Source organism: Aquarana catesbeiana, linkage group LG11 (assembly GCF_042186555.1).
Source record: "Aquarana catesbeiana isolate 2022-GZ linkage group LG11, ASM4218655v1, whole genome shotgun sequence".
In the NCBI taxonomy this organism is placed as follows: Eukaryota; Metazoa; Chordata; class Amphibia; order Anura; family Ranidae; genus Aquarana; species Aquarana catesbeiana.
The window spans coordinates 200,134,829-200,154,112 of record NC_133334.1 but is presented as its reverse complement, the minus strand read 5'-3'; positions in this window follow the sequence as shown (position 1 = coordinate 200,154,112).

The window sequence follows — 19,284 nt, the reverse complement described above, 5'->3', positions numbered from 1 at the left end:
ACTTCTAATGATGGGCATACATGCACCGTATATATATGCCGAAGCATGGGGGCATCCTCCCGCAAAAGGCAGGAGCAAATCGCTCCTCCACCCACTGCTGCCCCCACGCTTCGGCATATATGCTGAAGTATGTAACTGATGGTGAAATCGCCTCCGACAGCGCTGGAGTCACCGCTTTATGTATCGTGGGAACAACAAAGGGGGAAAAGGGGGATTGGGACTTTAAATGAAATTGCGCCGGGTAGGGTAGCACATTTCCATCCCTATGACTACAATGTATAAAAAACCCACAAGCAGGAGCGAGCGAGGGAAGAGGAAGTGGGACTTTGAATGAAGCCAATGGTTTGCAAGCCGACAGAAAACGGTGGGTCAATAAAAACTTTATTGCATCTTCATACAGACAATGGTATCAAACAATGTCAAGTTAACACTTGGTAAAATGTTAGCAATTATAACCAAAGATCAACGTAGAGATCATTAGCATAGTTATCAAGGATATAACCGGTAACATGAGTAATAACATAGGTATGAGCGATGTTACTAAATAAAAACAAAGGATCACCAGGTGTCAGAATGCGTAAATAGTTAAAACAAGGTAATGCCTGCCAGATAGCTGGCCTCAAAATCCTGTTAAAGGGTAATAGCCTGTATAACATGGGTTGGAACAATGAAGGGGAACTGGTAGCTCAACCCGTTTCGTGGTTCAGGACCACTCATCAGGATCAGACATGTCATGTTTAGCAGGCATGGGTAGACGGTAAATGGCCAGGCACGGCAAGCCATCCGGAACTAATGCCAAACCGGGAGCTGAGGCGGGCATCCCATCGACGTCACGCCACCCGCGGCGGACGTGTGCTGTGCCTCTTGGTGCCGCCGCGCCCTCTGCGCTGTTGTTTCTATGCTCGCGGGCTTAATGGGTTGGTCCCGGCGGCTGCCAATCATTGGTCGGCCCTCCGCCGGAGCTCCTCCCACTCTTGCTCTCGCTTTCAGTGAAGGGTTGTGTGATAGCGGCCGCCATGTCTCAGATGGGAAGTGAAACGAGCACCAGTCCGGGAGCTCTGTCATGGGTAGATCAAGCTGCTCACAGAAGGCAGGCAAGTCATCAGGAGATCTTAGAAGAGCTGTGCGGCCTCTAGCGGTGGCAGATAAGCAGAACGGGAACTTCCAACGATATTGAACGTTCCTCGCCCTGAGTTGGTCCAGCAGGGGGTGCAAAGCGCGTCTGTTCTGCAGTGTAGTTGGTGACAAGTCCTGAAACAGTTTAATCTCTACGCCATTATGCTGCACTAAGCCTCTTTCTCTGGCTTTTCTTAAAATTTCTTCCTTGAGAGGAAAATTCACTATACAGCATATGACATCTCTTGGGGGCTCATTATCCCTGGAAGGTGGTCTGAGAGCCCGGTGTAACCGTTCCATCTCAATTGGGGAGTCTGGTGGCCGGTCTAAGAGGTCATTAAAAATGGCGCATATAACTTGGGGTAGAGAGCCCACTTCCATGCCCTCGGGGACCCCCCCCCTCACCCGAATGTTATGTCTCCGGCCCCTATTATCAAGGTCCTCGACCTGACGATGGAGATCATAAAGATATGAGAGTTGGGCATCGTAGGTGTGCTGCACTTGCCTGATAGCAGCTGTATGGAGCTGCGTGGTTTGCTCCACATCTTATATGCGGGCTGCCACTGCCTGAATATCATCTTCAGGTCTAAGATTGCCGCTTTCAGGGTGCCTGTGATGTTGTTGGTGATATTGGATGCTACGTGCTGTAAGTCCGATAGGTTCACTGCAGGGCTGAAGCGATGAGACCGAGTGTCTCCTTCCTCAAACTGGAAGTCTGAGCTGTGACTAGGGGAGGTAGGACCTGAGGCCTGTGAAGCCTCGGGGGTCGCCTGACCGGAGTGAGCGGAATATCTCCGGAATATTCCGGCTGAGTTGTGTGACCGGGTCTTTCGGTGTCCGGGAGGCAGAGACACTCCTATTAGACTTCCCCATCCTGGAAAGAAGCGGCGGTTCCCTGTTAAAGGCTGATTATGGTCCTCGGGTGGTAGGAGCTCTGTAATCAAGCGGCCATTCCAGGATCCAGCCAAGCCACGCCCCCCTACGTGACTATCTTTGCCCTCGTACACCATAAAACTACATGTATAGCCTGTGGCCCTGTCAGAGATTATACATCTTGACCCTGTATCTGGCACGTTTGCTGGGAAGGTGCTGTTTGAATGACAAGCGGACAGAAAATTTTCAGGGACTCATCAACGCGGACAACTTTATGGGGAGTAAACAAGTCTGCAAAACGCTGGTTGAAGTGGTTTACGAGGGGCCGAATTTTGTAGAGCCGATCGTATTCAGGGTCTCCACAAGGACGACAGTTCATTGTTGTTGAAGTGCATGAACCACAAAATCTGCTCGTATCGTGCCCTGGTCATGGAGGCAGAGAACAAAGGGCATATGGTCAATTGGATCAGTGGACCAATATGACCGCAACTCACTCTTTTTGGTTATGCCCATGTTGAGGGAAAGGCCCAGAAGGATCTTAAATTCGGAGACCGTAATTGGTCTCCAATCTCTGGAAAGGGAGGACTGGGGAATAGTGGCGATGTGTTGACCAGTGTATAAAATTGCTTTGGTCCACAATAGATCTATAGAGATCTTCGGTGAAAAACAGTGAATAAAAATCCAGTGGCATAAAATCAACTGTTTCCACCTGAATTCCGGGTTGGCCAGTGAATGGGGGAAGTACGGGTGCTGCAGAAGTGGTGGGTTCCCAATTCAGATTGGCGAATGCAGCAGGAAGGGCACTATGGGCATGACGGGCGTGTGTTCGTCTTCTTGGTGGCAGCGGGACACTACTAGTGCTTGCCACCTCACCAGCTTGAACTGCACTTATGGAACTCGCCACGTCACCAGGTGATACTGCAGTGCTGGATGTACGACCAGGGTGTACTAGGCCGCTGGTGCTTGCAAGTTCACCAGAAGGAATAGTGGTGCTAGTACTGCTCTGCTCCATACGAGGGACCTGTGGTTCTTGCACATCAAGGACAGAAGAAGAAGTTTGGGGTCTGGTACGCCTGACCTTGGCAGGGACCACAACTCGGTCGTCAGAGCCATCTGTCATGGAGCCACTGTCCTCTACAGGATCGTATTCTGAGCCTGAATCTGACAGATGAGTGACTTCCTCTTCACTATCTGTCATGCTCAGAAACGTGTAGGCCTCTTCACTAGTGTACCTTCGATTTGCCATTTTGGGCTCTAAATTTAGGGGTACACTAATGAGACTCACAGGCAAAAAAGCTCCTGACTGTTAGCGACTGATTCAAAACGCTACCAAAAAACTGTTAGCGATTGCAGGGATCAGGCCTGACTCTGCGAACGCAGTTATGTGTGCTTAGTGTTTTGTAAGTGTCAGTGATCGATCGATCGATCGATCGATCGATACTGCACTTGGGTGGGCTGGGCAGGGCTGGGCTGAGGGGCAAAACGCAGGTGCTAGCAGGTATCTGGGCTGATCCCACTAACACTGTTTATGGGAACCCTAAACTGCTGGGGACGCTAGTATAGATCTGATCGGATCAGATATTGATCCGTTCAGATACTATAGCACTAAGGGAGGTGAATGCTGCGTGCGTGGGTGTTAGTGGTACTGGTGCTAACCTGACGCTGCCTGGGGCAACGCAGACCTTATCTGACCCTAAAAACGTAACTTATATCACCGCCAGGCAATTAGGGGGTTAAACCTTTATTAGATAATAAACGGCGGGTGCCCTAAAACTATAAACAACAAACAGCCCTGCTGCGCTCTGTTGTAGTCTGAAGTGTCTGGTGTCATGTCAGAGGAAGCTCGCGGCGGCGGAGGGTGATCGGGGTGTCTGGTGACGGAGGGAGAGAGGCGCGCAGATCACTGAACGAACCGAGTGATCTCCGAGCCATACAACTCTCCCCGGACTTCTTCAGAGGCACAGCGACTCCGCGGTCCGGACCCATCGCGGGAGGTTCTCAGATGGAGGATTAAGCAGGTGATGGTGGAATCTAGTGGAGGAGCCTAGCCCTGAAACGCCTGGTAGGAACTGCGATTAACAGGAGGGAGACCACGGAGCAGAGGAACGGGAGCCTAACCTGGTCGCATTCCAACACCACAAGACACCCACTCTATCGCTCGGTACCCCTGTGGGGGTGATTGTTTCTGGTGAGTGGGGGAACAGGGGGAACACGGGGGGCACTTCAAGTCACCAGCTTCAAAGAGCACGGAAGTCACTGTTTATTGCTCCTGGCTAGGGATGAGCTTCGAGTTCGAGTCGAACTCATGTTCGACTCGAACATTGGCTGTTCGCAAGTTCGCCGAACAGCGAACAATTTGGGGTGTTCGCTGCAAATTCGAATGCCGCGGAACACCCTTTAAAAGTCTATGGGAGAAATCAAAAGTGCTAATTTTAAAGGCTAATATGCAAGTTATTGTCATAAAAAGTGTTTGGGGACCTGGGTCCTGCCCCAGGGGACATGGATCAATGCAAAAAAAAGTTTTAAAAACGGCCCTTTTTTCAGGAGCAGTGATTTTAATAATGCTTAAAGTCAATCAATAAAAGTGTAATATCCCTTTAAATTTCGTACCTGGGGGGTGTCTATAGTATGCCTGTAAAGGGGCGCATGTTTCCTGTGTTTAGAACAGTCTGACAGCAAAATGACATTTTGAAGGAAAAAACTCATTTAAAACTACCCGCGGCTATTGCATTGCCGACAATACACATAGAAGTTCATTGATAAAAACGGCATGGGAATTCCCCAAAGGGGAACCCCGAACCAAAATTTAAAAAAAAAAAGACGTGGGGTTCCCCCTAAAATTCCATACCAGACCCTTCAGGTCTGGTATGGATTTTAAGGGGAACCCCGCGCCAAAAAAAAAAAAAACGGCGTGGGGTCCCCCCAAAAATCCATACCAGACCCTTATCCGAGCACGCAACCTGGCAGGCCGCAGGAAAAGAGGGGGGACGAGAGTGCGGCCCCCCTCCCTCCTGAACCGTACCAGGCCACATGCCCTCAACATTGGGAGGGTGCTTTGGGGTAGCCCCCCAAAACACCTTGTCCCCATGTTGATGAGGACAAGGGCCTCATCCCCACAACCCTGGCCGGTGGTTGTGGGGGTCTGCGGGTGGGGGGGCTTATCGGAATCTGGAAGCCCCCTTTAACAAGGTGACCCCCAGATCCCGGCCCCCCCCTGTGTGAAATGGTAAGGGGGTACTTATACCCCTACCATTTCACGAAAAAAGTGTCAAAAATGTTAAAAATGACAAGAGACAGTTTTTGACAATTCCTTTATTTAAATGCTTCTTCTTTCTTCTATCTTCCTGGTTCTTCTGGTTCTTCTGGTTCTTCCTCCAGCGTTCTCGTCCAGCATCTCCTCCGCGGCGTCTTCTATCTTCTTCTCCTCGGGCCGCTCCGCACCCATGGCATGGGGGGGAGGCTCCCGCTCTTTTCTTCTCTTCTTCTCCGGGCCGCTCCGCAATCCATGCTGGCATGGAGGGAGGCTCCCGCTGTGTGACGGCGCTCCTCGTCTGACAGTTCTTAAATAACGGGGGGCGGGGCCACCCGGTGACCCCGCCCCCTCTGACGCACGGGACTTCCCTGTGGCATTCCCCGTGACGTCACAGGGAAGTCCCGTCAAGTCACCGTGCGTCAGAGTGGGGCGGGGTCACCGGGTGGCCCCGCCCCCCCCGTTATTTAAGAACTGTCAGACGAGGAGCGCCGTCACACAGCGGGAGCCTCCCTCCATGCCAGCATGGATTGCGGAGCGGCCCGGAGAAGAAAATGAAGAAGAGAAGAAGAGAAGAAAAGAAGGAGAAGAGCGGGAGCCTCCCCCCCATGCCATGGGTGCGGAGCGGCCCGAGGAGAAGAAGATAGAAGACGCTGCGGAGGAGATGCTGGACGAGAACACCGGAGGAAGAACCAGAAGAGCCAGAAGAACCAGAAGAACCAGAAGATGAAGGAAGATAGAAGAAAGAAGAAGCATTTAAATAAAGGAATTGTCAAAAACTGTCTCTTGTCATTTTTAACATTTTTGACACTTTTTTCGTGAAATGGTAGGGGTACTTATGTACCCCCTTACCATTTCACACTGGGGGGGGGCCGGGATCTGGGGGTCACCTTGTTAAAGGGGGCTTCCAGATTCCGATAAGCCCCCCGCCCGCAGACCCCCACAACCACCGGCCAGGGTTGTGGGGATGAGGCCCTTGTCCTCATCAACATGGGGACACGGTGTTTTGGGGGGCTACCCCAAAGCACCTTCCCAATGCTGAGGGCATGTGGCCTGGTACGATTCAGGAGGGAGGGGGGGCCGCACTCTCGTCCCCCCCTCTTTTCCTGCGGCCTGCCAGGTTGCGTGCTCGGATAAGGGTCTGGTATGGAATTTAGGGGGAACCCCACGTCATTTTTTTTTTTAAATTTTGGCCGGTGTTCCCCTTAATATCCATACCAGACCTGAAGGGCCTGGTATGGAATTTAGGAGGACTCCCACGTCATTTTTTTTTTTTAATTTTGGTTCGGGGTTCCCCTTTGGGGAATTCCCATGCCGTTTTTATCAATGAACTTCTATGTGTATTGTCGGCAATGCAATAGCCGCGGGTAGTTTTAAATGAGTTTTTTCCTTCAAAATGTCATTTTGCTGTCAGACTGTTCTAAACACAGGAAACATGCGCCCCTTTACAGGCATACTATAGACACCCCCCAGGTACGAAATTTAAAGGGATATTACACTTTTATTGTTTGACTTTAAGCATTATTAAAATCACTGCTCCTGAAAAAACGGCCGTTTTTAAAACTTTTTTTCGCATTGATCCATGTCCCCTGGGGCAGGACCCAGGTCCCCAAACACTTTTTATGACAATAACTTGCATATAAGCCTTTAAAATTAGCACTTTTGTTTATTCATGTTCGTGTCCCATAGACTTTAACGGTGTTCGCGTGTTCGAACGAACTTTTCCTGTTCGCATGTTCTGGTGCGAACTGAACAGGGGGGTGTTCGGCTCATCCCTACTCCTGGCATCCATGAATTGCACATTCACTAGACTTTGCTATATACCTCTATTTTTCTCTGAAGACTTTTGGGCATGTTAAATGTATTATTGCTTATTATTACCAGCTGCCGATATAAACACATAAGCTAGCTGTTATAATCCTGGATACAACATATGAGCATTTTTGTGAATAAAATATATATATATATATATATATAAATTAGTAAACAGGTCATGGAACTATCCAGTTAAAATCAAGAGGTCTTACATATGGTGGTAATGTTACTTTATATCACTAAAAATTAGAATCTCTCAGTTTTAGCGTTAGCCCCTACGGGGCGCCACACAACTTTTGATCTCTGGGGTTATTAATGCCCACACACACTTTTACACATTTTTAATTTTGTCATATATACCTATATGATCTTACTTATAAACGGCACCTATTCACATTTAACAATTAAGTATTGAATACACAGCTTCATTCATGCTTGATGTTTTTTATTTATTTATTTCTTATCACTATTATTATCTTCATCTCCATGCATATGGTAGCTCTAGCATAGACTATAATTCGCTTTCACATAAAGTCTGTAGGAGTTAGTATTTTTCTAAATACTTTTCACAAAGAATTATATACCCTTAAATAATTTATTACTGCTAGTAGGGCAGCGCCAACTTTTCCCAACTATCCTTTATACTTACCAATTAGCCCCCTTTTCGGGGAACTAATCAGGGAAAGGCAGCAGCTCTATCAGTGTCCTAAGCGCGGATTCCTTTTTCTATATATGCTTGAATGCTGACACTTGTTTTTGTTTTTTTCTATATACCTTTTTAGAATAGAAATGTCTTTAGCTCACACCCACCCTTGAGGAAGGAGGTACATATACTCCGAAATGCGTCGGGTGCAAGAGTACTCCTCAATTGTGTACATACATTGATGTAAAAATGTCTGTTATGCATTCCATACAATCCTTGTTACACCATTGTTGTGTTTTTAAAGTTGAAATGTAATAAATTACATTTGTATTAATATATTTAATATAAACATGTAATACTTACCTGCTCTGTGCAGTAGTTTTGCAGAGAGCAGCCCTGATCCTCCTCTTCTTGGGTCCCCTGCCGGTGCTCCTGGCCCCTTCCTCCTGCCAAGTGCCCCCAGAACAAGCAGCTTGCTCTGGGGGCACCCAAGCAGGCTCTCTTCCGTGCCACTGCTCTGCGTGTCCATTCACACACAGAGCCGCAGCTCCCGCTGCCATCTTAGCCGATGAGGAGGGAGAGTCCAAGGAGAACCGATGCTCTCGTGCATATCGCTGGAGGAAAATCAGACTCAGGTAAGTATTAGGGGGTGGGGGTGGGGGATGCTGCACTCTGAAGGTTTTTTAAAAACCTACAGCCTTTACGAACACCTTTGCTCCTTGATCGTCCTAGATGTTAACACCTTCCCAGCCAGTGTCATTAGTACAGTGACAGCTGCATAATATTATCACTAAATCACTGGTGATGTCAGTGGCAGTTAGTCAGTTCCCCCAGTGTCAGTGTCAAAATTTCCCCTCGCACTATCACAGTCCCATTATAAGTCGTTGATCACCGTAGTATTTAAAAATAAATAAAAATTCTACTATATATACAGACACCATAGTTTGTAGGTGCTATAACTTTCACGCAAATCAATCAATATACACTTATTGGGATTTTTTTATATTTTTATCAAAGATGTAGCAGAATACATTTTGGCCAAATTTTTTGAAGAAATTAGATTTTAATCTTTTTATTGTGTATTTTTTGTAGCAGAAAATAAAAACTATTGTTTATCTTTTAAAAATGTTTGGTCTTTTTCCATTTATATATCACAAAAAAATAAAAAAGTGATTAAATACCACTAAAAGAAAGTTCTATTGGTGTGTAAAAAAAAATTATAACTTGTTTTGTTTACAGTGTTGCGCAATTACCAGTTAAATTAGAGCAGTGCTAAAAAGCAAAAAATGGTCTGGTCATGAAGGCAGTAAAATGGTTAGGTGAATAAGTCTACACCAAGTTCACTATATGGAGTACTTATGTATTTATACATGTTGATCATATCCCCCACAAATCTCCACTTCAGATTCAGATCAGCTAATGTTTCCTCATAGCTTAGCTCATCAATGCTTCTTATCAGTTTGGTTGCCCTTCTCTGCACTTACCCCAATTCCTCAATATATCTTTTTTTTTTAACTGGTGCCCATGCATATTCCAGATGAGGTCTTACTAATGATTTGTACAGGGGCAAAATGATCTCTCTGGAGTCCATACTTTTTTTAATACAAGAAAGTATTTGCTCGCTTTGAAAACCACAGCTTGGCATTGCATGCTATTAAGCTTATGATCTACCAGAACACCAGAATCTTCTTCCAGTTGTACTCCTAATATGTATGATGCATGCAAATTGTTAGCCCCCAAGTGCATAACTTTATATTTACATTAAACCTCATTTGCCACACAGTGCCTTGCAAAAGTATTCACCCCCCCGTGGCGACCGTGGCTTACATGTTTCACGCACCTGTGCCTTATCAAAGTCCATCAAAGTCCGTTATCAAAGTGGACTTTGATAAGGCACAGGCGTGCGAAACACGCAAGCTACGGCAACCTAGAGCCTGCAGTTCAGCTTGACATAACATCCTGGTCACTTCCGCTTCCGACCCGACGTCCACGTCATCCAGGGCTCCCAGCCCCGGCCAGCTTTATCGGCTCATCTGGCTCTATTCCCCAGCAGAGGACACTACAATACACCTCCCGCGGCACAGTGGGTTTGACACCCGCGATTAGCCACCGGGCTCACAGCTGTGACTTTGGATTCTCCACCCTGGTGGTTCACTCCAGATATCCATTTGACCACTGGCTGAGAGTTGAAGTTTACCGTTTGATGTTAACCCCTCTTCATCTGGATGTCTTAGTGGTACTGTGCTTATTTTTTCACAGTATATCTACTTTGTTCTTAGGATTGCCTTTGCAAATCCATACAATTTTTTTATCATTGACAGCTGTTTTTAATTTTCTCAAGCGTGCATCAAATAAATTAATTTTGCTTGGCTAAAGGTTTGCAAGTTTTTATGCTGGACCCATAGAGCGCTGCTTTTTGTTTTATGTGCAATGACCCCAAATACACTGCTAAAGCAACACTTGAGTGGTTTAAGGGGAAACATGTAAATGTGTTGGAATGGCCTAGTCAAAGCCCAGACCTCAATCCAATCAAAAATCTGTAGTCAGACTTAAAAATTGCTGTTCACAAGCTCAAACCATCCAACTTGAAGGAGCTGGAGCAGTTTTGCAAGGAGGAATGGGCAAAAATGCCAGTGGTAAGATGTGGCAAGCTCATAGAGACGTATCCAAAGCGACTTGGAGCAGTGATAGCCGCAAAAGGTGGCTCTACAAAGTTTTGATTTTAGGGGGGTGAATAGTTATGCACATTGACTTTTTCTGTTATTTTGTCCTATTTGTTGTTTGCTTCACAATAAAAAAAAAAATCTTCAAAGTTGTGGGCATGTTCTGTAAATAATTAAATGATGCAAATCCTCAAACAATCCATGGTAATTCCAGGTTGTGAGGCAACAAAACAAGAAAAATGGCAAGGGGGTGAATACTTTTGCCAGGCACTGTATTTGCCTGATTAAGCAGTGCACTGAGATTGGCTTGTAAGTTGGAGTCATCCTGTAAGGACATTATTCCAGTGCATAACTTGGTGTCATTTGCCAAGACTGAAATGGTACTCTTAATCCCAGAATCCATATTATTTATAAATATATTGAAAATTAAGAGTCCCAACACTGAACCTTGGGGTACACCACTGATAATCTTAGACCATTCAGAGTATTAATCATTAACCACTACTCTCTGAATATGGCCTTTTAGCCAACCAGTTTTCTAACCATTTGCAAACTGATTTTTCTAAGCCTGTAGACCAGGGGTAGGCAACATTAAAGAGGTGGAGATCTACCTGAACAACATGGAAGATGTCAAAGATCACCGGGCACAGTGTCGCCTCCTCACACCTGATTGAAACCTCTAATTGCCGTACTACTGTGTCACAATCACGTGCATTGTGCAGCAATCATGTGTTTAAATCAGGTGGTAAGGAGGCAACATATCTCCTCCTCACCACCTGTAAAAACACACTGCAATCATTTTTCAGAGGAGCAGCAGTGCCTGCTGCACTTGGGAATGAGCCACTTTCAGAAAGTGCACCAAACCCACAGGATATAATAGAAATCTATGGCTAAACACAGAAAAACCACAGGAAAGCTGCACTGCACCTGTGGTGTGGGCAATCCTTAGCACATCAGTGTGAAAGCAGCCCTATACTGTTATGTCCAGTGTATTGTGTCACATTGTCCTGAAGATCTCTTCTTTCCTGCTGTTGACACCATTCTAGAGACCGCTAGCTGAGATAAGAGGTGGAGTGCAGTTGGTATCACTCTGCATGGGACAGGAGCTAGCACTACAGAGGAGGCATCAGCTTATGCAGCTCTTGCTCCCCTACTACAGCTCCAACTTTACAAGTAGTCCCTCTGCATTGCACTCTGTTTGATGCTCTGGAATGGTGGGTCAGCAAGCCCAGACCACGATCTATCAGTCACCTGTCCACTGGTTGCTGTCCCCCCGCTGTAGACTTTACCTTACACATTAGCCATGTGCAGGAAACTGTCAAATGCTTTTGCAAAATCCAAATATACTGTGTTTACATCCACCTACATTTTTGCTTACCACCTCATAAAAAGTAATCAGGTTTGACAACTTCTGTCTTTCACAAATCCATGCGGTCTACTGCTTAAAATATTTTTTCTTGCAAAAACATCTATGTAGTCTTTTTTTAAACTCTCCAGTATCTTCCCAACTATAGTAGTTAAACTAACAGGTTTGTAGTTACTTGGTAAAGACTTTGATCCCTTTTTAAATATAGGCACCACAGTGGGACTATTCCAATCATTCGAGTCCGAAAAAATTAGGAACAATGGCTTTGAAATGACAGACCTCAATTCTTTTATTACATGTGGGTGTATTTTATCTATTTCAGGTGCCTTATTCACCTTTATTCTGTCTAAATATTTTTGGACCATATCAATTTTGAACCATAGCGATTAATTTGGGGCTTTGTCAATATCGTGCCAATTATGGACTTGAGCTTCCCATGTTACTTTGTATATACAGAGATGAAGAAGGTATTTAATAAAATTTGCTTTCTGTTTGTCCCCATTCACCCACCTTAGATTATTTTGTGAAGGGCCTACATGCTCAGACATGACCTTTTTCCAATATATTTGAAAAATTTTTTTTAGGTTTGTCCTGCCCTCTTTTGCAATCTGTCATTTGTTTTGAATTTTTGCAGCCTTGATTTCCTTTTTACATATTCTGTTATATTCATTGTAACATTTAAATGATGATAGTGTTTCTTCATTCTTAGATTTTTTTAAAAAGCTCTTTTCTTCTTATTTATATCATTCTTAACTTTGGCCAGAGCTGTTGAACCCAGCAACTGTAAACAGATGCATACTGGACCCTGAGACAGAAGGTCTGGCCGGGCTGAAAGCACCCATGGGCCATCCACTGCCAAGTTTGCGATGTTGCTGCATTAAGCTGGTGCGACCAAATTACCAACGCTTTCTCCTCCCAGATCCTGCATAACAGATGTGAAAGAAGCTGAACTAGTGGGAAGGCATAAATTAGGGAGAAATGGTCCAACAGTGTTACTAGGGCATCCACCCCAATTGCTTGTGGATTCCTCACCTTGGAGGCAAACCAGTCAAGCTTTGTATTAAACCTGAATGCAAGAAGATTCACATCTGGTGTGCCCCAATGCTGACAAATTGCACTGAACACCTCAGGATGAGCAAACCACTCCCCTGAAACCAATTGCTGGTGACTGAGAAAGTCCACCTACAAATTCTCCACAGCTGGGATATGTACCGCCGATAGGGCCAGAATTTAATGCTCTGCCCCGCCAGAATATAAAGTTAAAAACTTGTGTAGCACAACACTATAAATCAAAGACTATCCATATAACATATAGTACAGTTACATATAGTATAGTAGGTGAGGTTGAAAAAAGACACAAGTCCAACCTATGTGTGTGATTATGTGTCAGTATTACATTACATATCCCTGCATATTGCGGTCATTCAGGTGATTATCTAATAGTTTCTTGAAGCTATCAGTGAATGTGCACTATTGTGTATATACTCCCCAATAAGCGTGACATTGATAAAGTGCCACAGAAAAAAAAGTGTCCAGTAATAAAAAGTATTTTAGGTGTCCTTAGACTGAATACTGTGATACGTGCAATCTCAATGCACCCCAAATAGTGAACTGAAAAAACAGTGGGGTGTCACCACCATTTACTCTCTACTCTCACTCTTGTGTGTCTCATAAAAAAAAATAATACAGTGGCGGGGGTTCCACCACCACTCAGTCTTGTTGCCTTATGAGGAGTTTATGAGTAATCTCCATTAGCAACTGGGAATATAAATTATATATATATATATATATATATATATATATATATATATATATATAAAAATAAGGATTAGTGTGTATGAAATATTGTTTTTGGTAAGGGGTTAACCTAGCTAGCTGTACACATATGACAGGCTTTAAATTGAGAACCTAATTCATTCAATAGTTCCTTTTGTTCTGCAGGAATGTGTTAGGTGTGTGTGTGTTATGGGAAATGCTCTGCTATTTACCCATCGTAAATTCAAAAGCAAGTAAGAGATACCATCTGAATTAAATACTGTAGTGGAGACGTGATGGGGCCAAATTCATTAGCTAGATAAAGGCCTTGTAGTCCCCTGTGTTAACCAACCCTTTATCCACTTCAAAAGTTGTTTGATATGTTGAGAATATTTCTTTGATCTGTTCAGGAATGGACAATTTGTCCCGGCTATGACCATGCATAGTTAAGTGCCCCGTTCAAGAGAAGATGACCTTCTCTTTAACTAAATTTCTCTTCTAACTAATTATCTCCCCAAGAGGAGGAGGTGCTAGTGAGGGGCTGAGCTATGCTAAATTAAGGGAAAGGGGAAACTGTCCATACTTTGAGGAGATACGCGCGGAGGGAGGAGAGGGATAACATTGTTTCACCAATCAGGGGGACCTTGTTCAAGTCAATGAGAGATGAGCCTATATTAGTGTAAGGTACACACAGGGAAGAGAAGGAGTCCTGAGTCTGATGTGGGCCCACACACATCACTACTGGTAAATATCAGGTCAGCTCCCAGCACTTAAGGTATACCGGCTTGTCATATGTTTTTTTGTTTGCTGTTTGTTAATTTGATGTTTTGAGAAATATACTCTGTATTCTTTTATTTTAACCTAATATTTTATTCCTTAGTGTAGACTATAGATAGATGGCCATGTATTAGAGACTTTCAACTACTCACCAATAAATGTTGTTATTGTGTTAAAGCTTTCACTCTTTGTCAAAGAACTCTCATTTAACCCACATCTTTGAGATATTAAATATAATAAACGGGTAACAGTCTGCTCTCACCGTGTTTAGTGGACCTATTTATTTAGATAGATCAAAAGTGCTTTCCCCTTTAAGGGGTTACTTCCAGTACACCACTAATCTCCAAGTTACTCCTTAATAGTATACACTCTCCAGGTTTCAAATTGAATCCTAACTATGAACTTAAAATTAGTACAAGGGGAGTTCCACCACCATTCTGACTCCGCCCTCACCTTGCTAAGTGGCCCTATTAATTATGATAGATCGAACGTGCTTTCCCCTTTAAGGATGTGATGGTCTCAAAATAGTCCAAGGGGTCCCACCATCATTCTTATTCCAGAATGAGCCTATTTCTTGGAATAGGTTAAAAGCACTTTTCCCCTTTATGGGGTTGGATCCAGACCTCCACATTCCTCCTCAATGATAATTGTGGAGAAAACACACCTCCAGAGTCCAGAGCTCATCCACTCAGAAAAAACAAAAGTGGGTTCAAATAGTGTGATATCGTATTAAAAAAAAAAAAAAAATGTGAATTTCAGAAAATTCCAAGCATTATCTTTCTTGAAAAATATACAATGCAATTTATCTTATCAGTTCCCGTCCTCTCCCCTCCAATAGCGAAATAGAGGGAGGGGGTGGGAACCGCACAAAGGAAAAAAGAAAGAGAAAAAGAAGAAAAAAAAAAAAAAAAAAAAAAAGGAAGGAAAGGAAAAAAAATAAAAAATCCAAAGGAAGAAAAAAAGGAGATGGGGACAACAAATGTAAATATATAGAACTATCGGGGAGGTACAGAAACTATAAGGTTGATCGATATTAATTAAAAAGGTCATACTCTGGATTTACCATCAGGGTCTGATATTATTTCATAGTTTAGTTTCCTTAAATTCAAACCATTTTGCCCATGTCTTAACCACTTGCCGACCGCCTAACGCAGATATACTGTGGCAGAATGGCACGGCAGGCAAAATCACATACCTGGTACGTGCCCGAAGTGGTCGGCTTCGTTAGGGGAGCGATCCAGGCTGAGGGGGAGACCACTCATTTGTGGCCACCCCCTCGCGATCGCTCCCAACGAATGAAAATCTTCCTCTGCTGCTGTAATGTAAACAGCGGCAGAGGAAGTGATGTCATCTCTCCTCGAGTCGGTATTTTCCATTCCGGCGCCGAGGAGAGGAGACATCTAAGTAAGTGCACAACACTACACTTACAGTAAAACACACTAGGCACACATTTCACCCCCCATCACCCCCCCTGTACCCCTTGTCACAGTGACACCAATGCAGTTTTTTTTCTGATTACTGCATTGGTGTCAGTTTGTGACAGTTATAAGTGGTAGGGCAGTTAGTGTTAGCCCCCTTTAGGTCTAGGATACCCCCCTTAATAGAGTTTTAACCCCTTGATCACCCACCTTCGCCAGTGTCACTAAATCTTTTTTCTGATCGCTGTATTAGTGTCACTGGTGACGCTAGTTAGGGAGATAAGTATTTAGGTTCGCCGTCAGTGTTTTATAGTGTCAGGGACCCCCACATACTACCTAGTAAAGGTTTTAACCCCCTGATTGCCCCCTACTTAACCCTTTCACCAGTGATCACCGTATAACTGTTACGGGTGACGCTGGTTAGTTTTTTTATAATGTCAGGGCACCCGCCGTTCATTACCTAATAAAGGTTTAACCCCCGGATCGCCCGGCGGTGTTATAATTTAGGTTTTAGGGTCAGATAGGGTCTGTGTCGCCCCAGGCAGCGTCAGGTTAGTGCCAGTAGCGCTAACACCCACGCACGCACCATATACCTCCCTTAGTGGTATAATATCTGAACGGATAAATATCTGATCAGATCTATACTAGCGTCCCCAGCAGTTTAGGGTTCCAAAAAATGCAGTGTTAGCGGGATCAGCCCAGATACCTGCTAGCACCTGCGTTTTGCCCCTCCGCCCAGCCCACCCAAGTGCAGTATGGATCGATCATTATCACTTACAAAACACTAAACACATAACTGCAATGTTCGCAGAGTCAGGCCTGATCCCTGCGATCGCTAACAGCTTTTTTGGTAGCATTTTGGTGAACTGGCAAGCACCAGCCCCAGGTAGTGTCAAGTTAGTGCCAGTAGCGCTAACACCCACGCACGCACCGTAACCTCCCTTAGTTTTATAGTATCTGAACGGATCAATATTTGATTGAATCAGATCTATACTAGCGTCCCCAAAAACGCAGTGTTAGCAGTATCAGCCCAGATACCTGCTAGCACCTGCGTTTTGCCCCTCCGCCAAGCCCAGCCCAGCCCACCCAAGAGTAGTATCGATTGATCACTGTCACTTACAAAACACTAAACAAATAACTGCAGCGTTCGCAGAGTCAGGCCCGATGCCTGCGATCGCTAACAGTTTTTTTTGTAGCGTTTTGGTGAACTGGCAAGCACCAGCGGCCTAGTACACCCCGGTCATAGTCAAACCAGCACTGCAGTAACACTTGGTGACGTGGCGAGTCCCATAAGTGCAGTTCAAGCTGGTGAGGTGGCAAGCACAAGTAGTGTCCCGCTGCCACCAAGAAGAAGACAAACACAGGCTTGTCGTGCCCATAATGCCCTTCCTGCTGCATTCGCCAATCCTAATTGGGAACCCACCACTTCTGCAGCAGCCATACTTCACCCATTCACATCCCCATTCAAATGCAGTCGGCTGCATGAGAGGCATTTTCTTTATGTCCTCCCGAGTACCCCTGTATAAAAAAAAAACGTATAAACCATGCATTTACTCCAAAGAAGTCATAAACGTAAGCAGCTAACACAACAAATAGAAAATTTGCAATAAATTGTATACAACCAGGTGTAGCGCTAAAAATTGAGAAAGAAAATATTGCTATACCACATAAAATAGCAAGATAAATTGTGAAATAGTGTTTTGTATGTTTTGTGAACGTTCATACATAAAAATCACTCATATTATAAAGCCTTGAGGTCACCAAAAGTGATGACAGGATGTAATGATGGCAATAAAGTCCAAAACTAAATGTGCAGATACGGTGAACATAAATGTTGCAATGGTGATAAATTCCAAAACATATACTCGTGAAAAATTTCTGAATATAATCCAACATGTGCTGACAGACACTTGTGCAAAACCACCACCCAAGATGACTTGAGGCTTACCAGAAAGTTGGGACCCACCTAGCATATGCTATGTGGGTCAAACAGGCTTAGGTTGCTCACTAGCAATGGAGATAGGATACCAAGGGCTGGTGAATGGTGAAATTGTAACGTTGCTATCCCAAAGAAGTCTTCTCCATATAGAAGCTCGGACACCAACGGACATTACCCACATGTAATGAAGAAGGGGCTAATAGTGTAATTCCGTAAACCATGTAAAATTTATTAAAAGGAAAAACACTTACATCTCAGAATAAAAAGCGCTTGCAAATAAAAATGGCGGCAGTGGAGTTCTCCCAACGCGTTTCGTCATACAAGACTTCGTCTGGGATACTTACCCACTGCAGCCAGACTCCTTTTATATAGGGACAAGGACCCCTCTGATGAGAATCCAGCTCCCAGGCTTGTTTGCATTGGCACTTCCGGGGTCATCCAAAATGGCAGACCCGAGTGCCTTCCAAGCCTCTCTTTCATGTGATTCAATTCTCACAGGTCTAATAGTGTCATGTGTTTCCAAATGAAGACGTGATGCCGAATCACAGCATCCAGAACCTCCCACTCTCACATGTTACCACCCCCTATGGCCTCTTAATAGGTGTATGAAGGGGCGGCGTGACTCCGCGTCATAGCATCAGTGACATCCCCCATAGTGTGTATCACGATGGAGACCGCGCTCGCGCATGCGCGCGGCGTAGTCCAGCGCGGTGACGTCATCAAAATACGACGCATGCGTACATCTCCTCCGGTCTCCATTCAATCACACCAGGAAGTGACCCGCAGAGAGGGGAGATGGGCCGGAAATGATGTTGTAATCCCCGGAAGGGCATATAAAGTGTACATTAATAGATAACCTAAACACGACTAGAATTTCATTCAAAAATGATAGACGAGTCCATGAAAAGCGGAAAAAATATATGAAGATGGATTCTCATCAGGAGAAAGAGGTGGATAGAAGAGGTGGATAATTATTCCATCTCATAATCAAATTGTGATCCAGTGGGGTTACTATTATGATATTGCTTGTAATGTCTGGGTACTGTATGCTTAGAGTCCCTGCCTTTGATTAGAGCAATATGTTCCCCTACCCTTGTTGTAAATGTTCTGGTGGTACGACCTATATATTGTCTACGACAAGGGCACGTGATGAGATACACTATGTATTTGGTGCTACACGTGCAAAAAGATTTCACTGTATATCTTTTTCCCGTGACTGTGGATGTGAATTCTGTAACTTTACGTCCTTCCAGGTTATTGTGCCGACATACCACACATTTTCTACACGGGTAAAAGCCTGTCATATTATGGAAAAAAGAAGGCCGGGATGGTGGATTTATAACATTAGGGGCTATCTGACCCTGTAGAGATGATGCTCCCCTGAATATAATCCTGGCCTCTTCTGGCAATGACCCGCCTAGAATGTTATCGTGTCTCAAGACATCCCAGTGTTTTTTTACGATGTTTTTAATTTGTTTGTGCTGGGTTGAGAAAGATGTTACCATGGCCCATTTAAACTTTTCATCCGGTTCTTTTTTTGGTTTTATCTCAAGTAAAGTTTTCCTTTCCATATTCATAGCTCTCTGGATCTCGAAATCTAGGTTGGCACTGTCATACCCTTTGTCTATAAATTTTTGTTTGAGGACACTTGCTTGTGTGATAAATAATT